The sequence below is a fragment of the Balaenoptera acutorostrata genome, chromosome 1 (assembly GCF_949987535.1).
Source record: "Balaenoptera acutorostrata chromosome 1, mBalAcu1.1, whole genome shotgun sequence".
Lineage (NCBI taxonomy): Eukaryota > Metazoa > Chordata > Mammalia > Artiodactyla > Balaenopteridae > Balaenoptera > Balaenoptera acutorostrata.
In genome coordinates this window covers 104,324,163-104,332,768 of record NC_080064.1, presented here as the reverse complement: position 1 = coordinate 104,332,768, position 8,606 = coordinate 104,324,163, and the positions used below count along the sequence as shown (strand labels likewise).

At 43.2% G+C, this 8,606-nt stretch overlaps 1 long non-coding RNA gene across 2 annotated transcripts in view; it reads right to left on the bottom strand.

Annotated features, from left to right (window-relative positions):
• Window positions 1-652: 652 nt before the first annotated feature.
• Window positions 653-8,606, bottom strand: part of LOC130704914 (uncharacterized) — a 28,353-nt gene continuing 20,399 nt past the window's right edge. For both annotated transcript variants that reach the window (XR_009005476.1, XR_009005478.1), the window contains one exon: window positions 653-8,375. This is a non-coding gene — a long non-coding RNA (uncharacterized LOC130704914). The remainder of the gene's footprint in view (window positions 8,376-8,606) is intronic.

The window sequence follows — 8,606 nt, the reverse complement described above, 5'->3', positions numbered from 1 at the left end:
AATTACAATGTGTCTTGGTGTATTCCTCTTTGGGTTAATCCTGGATGGGACTCTCGGCACTTTCTGGACTTGGGATGTCTATTTCCTTTCCCAGGGTAGTGAAGTTTTCAGCTATTATATCTTCAGATATGTTCTCAGTTCCTTTCTCTCTTCACCTTCTGGGACCCCTATAATGTGAATATTAGTACACTTGATGTTGTCCCAGAGGTCTCAAACGGTCCTCATTTCTTTTTCTTTTTTTTTTTTTTAAAAAGTTCACACACAGACACACAAATAGTGAAATTTAAAGTATCAAACACTTCATCTTTTTTTTTTTTTTTTTTTTTTTTTTTTTTTTTTTTTTTAATGAGGATCTTGAATCAGATGCGTATGTTTGATTGATTGATTGATTGATTGATTTTGGCTGTGTTGGGTCTTCGTTTCTGTGCGAGGGCTTTCTCCAGTTGCGGCAAGCGGGGGCCACTCTTCATCGCGATGCGCGGGCCTCTCTCGTTGCGGAGCACAGGCTCCAGACGCGCAGGCTCAGCAGTTGTGGCTCACGGGCCCAGCCGCTCTGCGGCATGTGGGATCTTCCCAGGCCAGGGCTCGAACCCGTGTCCCCTGCATTAGCAGGCAGATTCTCAACCACTGCGCCACCAGGGAAGCCCGGTCCTCATTTCTTTTCATTCCTTTTTCTGTTCAGCATCAGTGATTTCCACTACTGTCTTCCAGTTCACTGATCCATCATTTAGTCTACTGTTGATTCCTTCTAGTGTATTTTTCATTTCAGTTATTGTATTCTTCATCTCTGTTTGGTTGTTCTATCAATATATATTTTCTAACTCTTTGTTAAAAACTTTTAACTTCTCACTCTGTGTGTCCATTCTTCTCCCTAGTTCTTTGATCATCTTTACAATCACTACCCTGAACTCCTTCTCAGGTAGATTGCCTATCTCCACTTAGTTGTTCTTCTGGGGTTTTATCTTGTTCCTTCGTCTGGAACACATTCCTCTGTCACCTCATTTTGCTACGCTGCTGTTTGTATTTTTATGTATCTGGTAGGTTGGGTACATCTTACGACCGTGGAGAAGTGACATTCTGTGGGAGACCTCCTATGCGTCCCAACAGCACACTCCTCTCTCATCACTCTAGCTGTACGCACTAGAGTCCTTCATATGAGGGTGGCATGGGTCCTCCTGTTGTCACAGGCTATGTGGGAGGTCTGGTAAGCTTGGTTAGCCATTGGTCCAACGTGGCCAGGCCCTGTTTCATGTGGAGGCTGCTGGCTGCAGAGGCAGCTGACTGCAGAACCCCACGGGGACCCAGGGATAGTGCTGGGTCATGGGTGGATGGAGTCAGGGTCCAGAAAACTCTGGTAATATTGTCCACCGACTGATGGGTTAAGCAAGGGTGTTAGTGCCGGTCTACTGGCAGGCAAAGCCATGTCCTGGAGTCCAGCTGCAGGGCCCAGGGGTCCCAGGGCTGGTCTTGGATTGCTGCGAGGGGTGGGGGGGAGTGGGCACAGTTCCTGACACATTTGGGTCTGGGGTGTCTCAAGTTTGCATTGGCCTGCTAGTGGTTAGGGCTGGGGCCCAGCTGCTCCCCAGGGCAGGGTCTGGCCTGCTGGTGGCAGGCTAGGTCTGCAGGCTCTGGGATTGTGGTTTTCTTGCATCTAGTGTCTGCCCCCTTGTGGCTGAAGCTGGCCCAGAGGCTAGAACAGGCTTCCTGGAGGGCAGCATCAGGGTCCAGGGGATTCTGGGGCTGGTACCTGCCCACTGGTGGGTGGAGCTGGGTCCTGGGCCCTTTGGTGGGTGAGGCCATGTCCAGAGGCAGCTATGGGCTCTTAAGGCAGCCAGTCTGCTGATGGGTGGGGCTGTGTCCCTGCCCAGTTAGCTGCTTGGCCTGAGGCATCCCAGCACTGGTGACTATAGGCTGTTGGGTGGGCCAGATCTTGGTGCTGATGAGCTAGAGGGAGAGTTTCACAATGGTGTTTGCCAGTACCAGTGTCCACATGGTAGGAGCTCCCCAAAATGGCTGCCATCAGTGCTTGTGTTCCTAGGGTGATATGCAGTTGCCTCCTGCCTCTCTGGGAGACATTCCAGGATTAGTAGGTATGTCTGACCCAGGCTCCTACCAGATTACTGCTTCTGCCCTGGGTTCCAGAGCATGTGAGATTTTGTGTGCACCCTTTAAGAGTGAAGTCTCTCTTCCTCCCGTCCTTTGGCTCTCCTAAAAGTAAGCCCCACTGGCCTTCAAAGCCAAATGTTCTGGGGGCTTGTCTTCCTGGTGCAGGACTCCTGAGCTGGGGAGCCTGATGTGGGGCTCAGATCTCTCACTCCTTTGGGAGAAACTCTGCAATGTAATTATCCTCCAGTGTGTGGGTCACCCACCTGGGAGTATGGGACTTGACTATATCGTTGAGTCTGCCTCTCCTACCTGTCTCATTGTAGTTCCTTCTTTATGTCTTTAGTTGTAGAAGATCTTTTCTGGTAGGCTCTGGTCTTTCTCATCGATGGTTTTTCTGCAAATGGTTGTGATTTTGGTGTGCCTGTGAAAGGAGGTGAGCTCAGGGTCTTTCTACTCCACCATCTTGGCTGGGGATCTCTTGATCTGCTTTTCATTCTTTCTCCTGTTCTCCAGACACTATGGTGCAGTGCACAAAATAGATTCTTTGTAAGGAAGTCTGCCAGTTTCCATCATTTCCGACCTCCATGGTTGTCACTGGAGGGAGATTTCCCTAGGAAACTCTCCTTTGAGTATCTCATTAGTAGAAGGAGCCCTTTCTTCTTTCCTTGATTCCCACAAGGAAATGAGTTTTTAATATACTGTGCCTAGATAATCTGACCTATAAATTATAGCTTATTCATTTTTATCTTGTATTCCCTTAGAGCAGTAAAATCTGCAGTATTTTTTTAAAAATAAACCAAGACATACATGTTCATATGCAGTACACAAAGGGTTATATACTGTTACCTGGTTAGCTGCAGCTCCATCTCTTTCTCTCTAGAATTATAGAGGGATAACCTTAAATCAATTTTTAAAAAATAAATGAAGAGATCATTACTTGAGATACATATTATAACTGATCATGACACTTTAGGTCACACACATTGCCTGGTTGAGAACTCAGATAGAAGCCACCTTTCCACTTCTATCTAGGAGCCTGCCCATAGTTCCTCTCTCAGTTCCTGTTTGCTCTGAGGATGATCCCTTTCCTTAAGGGAAGATTCAAGCCATCGCCTTTCCCCTAGCAACCCATGATACCATGTGGCCTCAATAGAATATCATCAAAATTCAGAAAAACAAGCCCATTTCTGAACAAGAAATACACTCATACAGTGGAAGGGAGACTCAGTTCTTGATAAATGTTTGTTGAATGGCTGTAATGGTATCCTATTGCTGTTATTTTCAGAATTCCAGGAATCTGCAGAACTATTTCACCACAAGATATGACCTAGTTTTATAGTTCTGGGGAGAAATGAATTTATGTCTAGAACTCGGGAGTGAACAAATAACATCAAGAAGAAGAAGCCAAAAGCAACCCACAGAAGACTTCAATATGAACAAGATAAATTTATATTCAAAGACATATATTAAAAGTTGGGAAATAATTCATCTGAACTAGAGAAGTGTATTAGACTCTGAAGTAAAGTGCATGTGGAGACAAGTATATCCCCATATCTCAGGGACCTCCCCATCCCCATCCAGGGAGTGAGAGAATGGGATATTGCATCTCATTTGTCTCAGAATCTTTAGCTATACTGCTGTAATGTTGCTCTGAGGAAGTTTCTAGAAAGTTTTGATTGCAATATATCTACATTTTATAATCCACAAATTAAACTGTGGTGGATTCAGTAAGAAGCTGCCAATCAGCTGCCACTTCACAATTCAGAGGTAGCTGTATTTTAGTGATGGGTCAAATGATTCACTTTTCATTTACAATGCAAAAGTGCCCTGGCATCTCCTCCCACCTGACACATGCTTAAGATATGTGGAAAATCATAATTTTAACATAAAAAATGTAGTTGGGCAACACTGATTTTCTAAACTATGTGAACACCTGATTTTTAAAACAAACGAATGCTATTTTACTTCTCAGATGATGTTCATCCTGGAATGGTGCAGGAAAAGACCTCTCACCTTGACTGTGTGTGATACCCTGCCATCACAAGGTCTGAGGCTTCTACTCTATACCCTGCATGGACAGTGATCGCCCCAGCTTTCACCAGCACCTAGAGCGGTGGGGCACAGCCAGGTGATTTTGCACCACCTCAGGGGACACCTGGAAATTCTGGAGACGATTTTGTTGTCACAACTTGGACGTGCTACTGGCATCTAGTGGATAGAACCCAGGGATGCTGCTCAACATCCTACAACATACAGGCCATCCACCCACAGGAAAGAATTATCCAGCCCAAAATGTCAATTGTGCTGAGACTAAGAAACCCTGATGTAGAGTAGAAAAGGATCTAGAAAACAGGGGAGCAAACAAACTGTTTGCTTCCTAAAATTAGGCATTAGTTTCTCTCTCTTTGGCTGCTGCCTCAGCACAGAGAGCCAGAACTCAGTTTCAGGCAACCAGGAATTCCTGATGGATTATCTTCAGCTGGTTGAGCTTCTACGTTCCTTTCCTTTCTTTCTACTCTACAAATTAAGTCCTGTGAGAGAGCTGCCTGAGTTCCATCACAAGTTCTCTCACTCTGAATTTAGATCTCAGGACTCTGCCTAGTCAAAATTCAAATTAAGGCAGCAAAAACATGTAACTTCCTTGAAACAGAGATTTCTGAAAGCAGGGGCAATGAACCTTTGAAATGAGGCCCTGAGGAATGAAACTTTGATGGAAAAGAATGTTTTCTTTCCAGGCCCATTCCCACACTTTTTGCATGTTGACCACTGCCTCCCTGGCACTTTGGACCTACTATGCCTGTATTACATTTTGTTATAGAAAACTTGATTTTAGAATTCTGACCATTCAAGAGAATGATTAAATATACATTTCCTATGCTGTCGTCTGCCTAGTTTGTCAAAGAACGCAAGTATAAGGGAAAATGGATAAAAAGCCATACATCAGGTTCTAAAGATTAGTACATAGCACATAACGGGCCTTCAATAAATGTTTGTTAAATGAATGGATGAATGAATGGATAAATGAATGGAAGGGAATGATCGATAGGAGCCTGTGAGTATGGGCAAGGTGGCTGGGTCTAGTTTCTTAAGGAAACTACATTAGGCTTTAACAGCCTGCCAAGTCTCCATCTGGGAAAATAAGTGGTGACAGTAGACTTGAGGCAGATGAATGTGGGAGAATACACAGGGGTGGACAAACCCATTGCTCTAGTATCAAAAAAAATCTGATTCTTACTAGTTAGGAATTATCAAATTCTCAAAATCTTAGAGGTGGAAGGACCTCAAAATCCTCTTTCCTAGTCCTTTCACTTTTCAGATGAAGACCCAGAGGCCCAGGGTGAAGTGTGGGTAACTGGCTATCCTCAGGCTATATAACTTGCTCAAAATCACACTCGTAGTTGGTAGAGGAATAAAGTCTAAAGAAAATTTAATTGCTAAAGAGCAAATTCCCAGGGGACTTCTGAAATAACTCTGCTGCATTGCCAGCTTGTTCCCAATCGGCCTTTTGCAAGAGAGAATAATGCTGAACCAAACTGAGAAAGTAAACTGTGAAAGCATAATGACTCCCAACCCAGGTTAATTCTTTGGCCTTGTCCATGACCACACAGTGATATGTGCAGAGGCATTAGACACCAGATGCACCATATTAACTGAAGTACAAAGACGAGAATATGATGTACACCACAAACATCTAGGGAAGCTCAAATCCGGATGCCAAAAGCTAAAACATTTCAGAAGTATTAACAATTTGAGGGAACAAGTCAAACTTCAAGGAGAAGTACTGGCTACCAGCTATACCCAGATTTGTTGGAAGTGCACAGTGACCTCAATCTGTGCATTGTTAATTGGGGGATGGGGCGTGCGGGGTGTCATTGCTGCATAATAAGGCTTCTGCCTGATGGCATCTGTGATGTGCTTTGGTTCTATTAATGAAATTTGTAATTCCTAATCTCCCTCCAGCTGTTAAAGTCTCCATACATCCAACCAGCTGCTCTAATTCAGACTGTCTTACTATACGCCTGAGCACCTTGCTCCTTCTAGCACTGTCTTATTTCCTCTTTCACATCAATCATCTCCAGGAGTTTCAGTATGGGAGCCATGAGTAAAAATTAACAGTCACAAAAACAGAACCTTAGAGATGCTCCCTTGTCTTTCTTTAAATTCTCTCTCTCTCGAGCATAAATTCTTCTTTCCCATGAAACTGTCTTTCAGTGGTCCTGTGCACTATGATTTTACTCTTCTCTAGTCTATACATGCAATTTAACACAAAATCACACGTTGTTTTTGTCTATTGCTCCTCATTGCTGAGTACTTGGACAGTTTGAAGATGATGACAAAATAAGGATGGGGGCCTAGGCAGTCTTTGGAAACTTGCTCTTAAAAGAGGATCAAGCAGACACTCCCAGGAAGCTTTGTTTACTGATAGCATCTGCTGGGCCAAAGCAGTTAAGTCACAACTTAGAAGTGCGGGGGGGTCTGTAGTTACCACTACAGGAGCCTCTGTGTCTACTGAACGGCATGGCTCCCCCAGATAATGATATGCCTCTCTCTTCTCAAAGTCATAATTTCACCTGCAGCATTATCTTATCTCTTCAGCTCAAATCTAATTGCCTGGCCTAAGAAGTATCCTTAGCATTTTCAATTATAAGGTGATTACCCAAAACTCTAAAGGATACTTCGAATAAGAACTTTATGGATACCTTGGTCTTATATCCCTTCTTTAGAATAAGCCAAAAGTGATGCTCAGTTAATCTAGCCTGTAAGCAGTTCATAGCAAACTGAAACCATTTCCTTTCTCTCTTTGCCTTCCATATTTGCACTTCCCAAAATTTATTTGTAACCATTATGTATCATTATAAGGAGAACTACTAGGCTTTGACAGATAAAATTCCAGGACCTTATGGTACTTAATATGACTTTGATGAAGGAGATAACCGTATACGATTCAACTGGTAGGTCCAGGTCTCATACCTAGGGTAGGTGAGACTGGAAATGGGACAAGTTTACAGCATAAAGACAGCAGTTCCTATTGAGAGGCAGTAGGTACCCCAGAAGAAGCCAAGTCACAGACTGCTAAATGAGGATCTACGAGAAAAATGACAATGGTCTTCAGTTCCTCTCACCTTCCCTTTTATCCATTTTCTCCCATACAGCCCAATCAACTGTCCTCTAGACCCTGAGTATTCTGTCTTTCCACCATTCTTTCCGTCACAACTTCCTCACAGGCACCCCCTCACCCCAAGAAAACAATGCTCCCTGGCATCTAGCCACACATGAGAAGGTAATTTCTCGACTACCTTTTTCATTAGCTTAATGTACTGTCTTCCCACGGAGGTAAATAATCCTCACTTCACTGAAGTAAAGCAGGAGTAAAAATATCCAACTAGTGAGAGATCCTTGGGGTATCAAGTGTAGACCAAGGACTCTCACTGAGGGTGCGGGGGTGCTCTTTAACAATACAGGCGTCACCACTTCCACCCCCATTGCTGCAGTTAAGAATCACTGCGTAATGTGAGACATATTTGAATATGTCACCTTCATAAACATATAACTATTGTGGGAATGTGAGGTCTACTGACACAAATAACCATCTTTAGAGAAGGAAAGGAAATCAAGTGCTTCCTAGGTCTCAAACATTATACTAGGTATTTGTCTCATTCAGTCCTTATCTTATAAGGTGGTATCACCTTGACCCTAGCACCATCACCATCACCATCACCATTTTACAGAGGGGAAAACAGGTCCTGAGAGGTTAAGTAACTTACAAAAGATCATATAAGCCAACAGGTTGAAAAAGCATTCAAACTCAAATCTCTCATCACAAGCCATACTATTTCTGAAAAAGTACGGTCATGTGTAAAAGTGCTATAATATTTGTAACATTATATAAATATTGGCTACTGTGTTATTATATATATTAAACTATGAGGACTCATTGGGAGCTTTCAGCTTCATTGCTCATGAAGATCTGAAGCCATCTGTAAGGAAGACGGCCCTTCTTCCTGGAGGAGACTGCAATGATTCCTAAATTACACTTGGGCATTTCCACCAAAGCCCTTCCCTAACTCACAAAGGGGCTGGCAGTGAAACTGCAAGCCTCCTCCTAACTCACTCTAACGTCACCTTCATGTGTTCCCAAAAGTTCCTTGGGGACTGTCTCCAAGACTTCAGAAGATGGTTGTAAACTGCTATAATCGTCTTTACCAGATGATCCAAAATGTCTCTTGAGACCAGTTTATATGTTCCATGTTGTTTGGCCTCAAATATACCTGGAAAGAACATGTTTAATTATTATAAGTTCTTCCTTGAATTCACAAATGTTGAGCACTGGACCACAAATGGTCCTGTCTACTCTCCCAGGACGAACCACACCTTTTATGCAATCAAATCTATCAATTTTTTCCATTTTTGTTTCTTCTTTTAGTACTTATGTTTACATATGTTTAAACATGCCTTCTCTACCCTGGATTACATTAAAATATTAATCTTTATATTTTAGT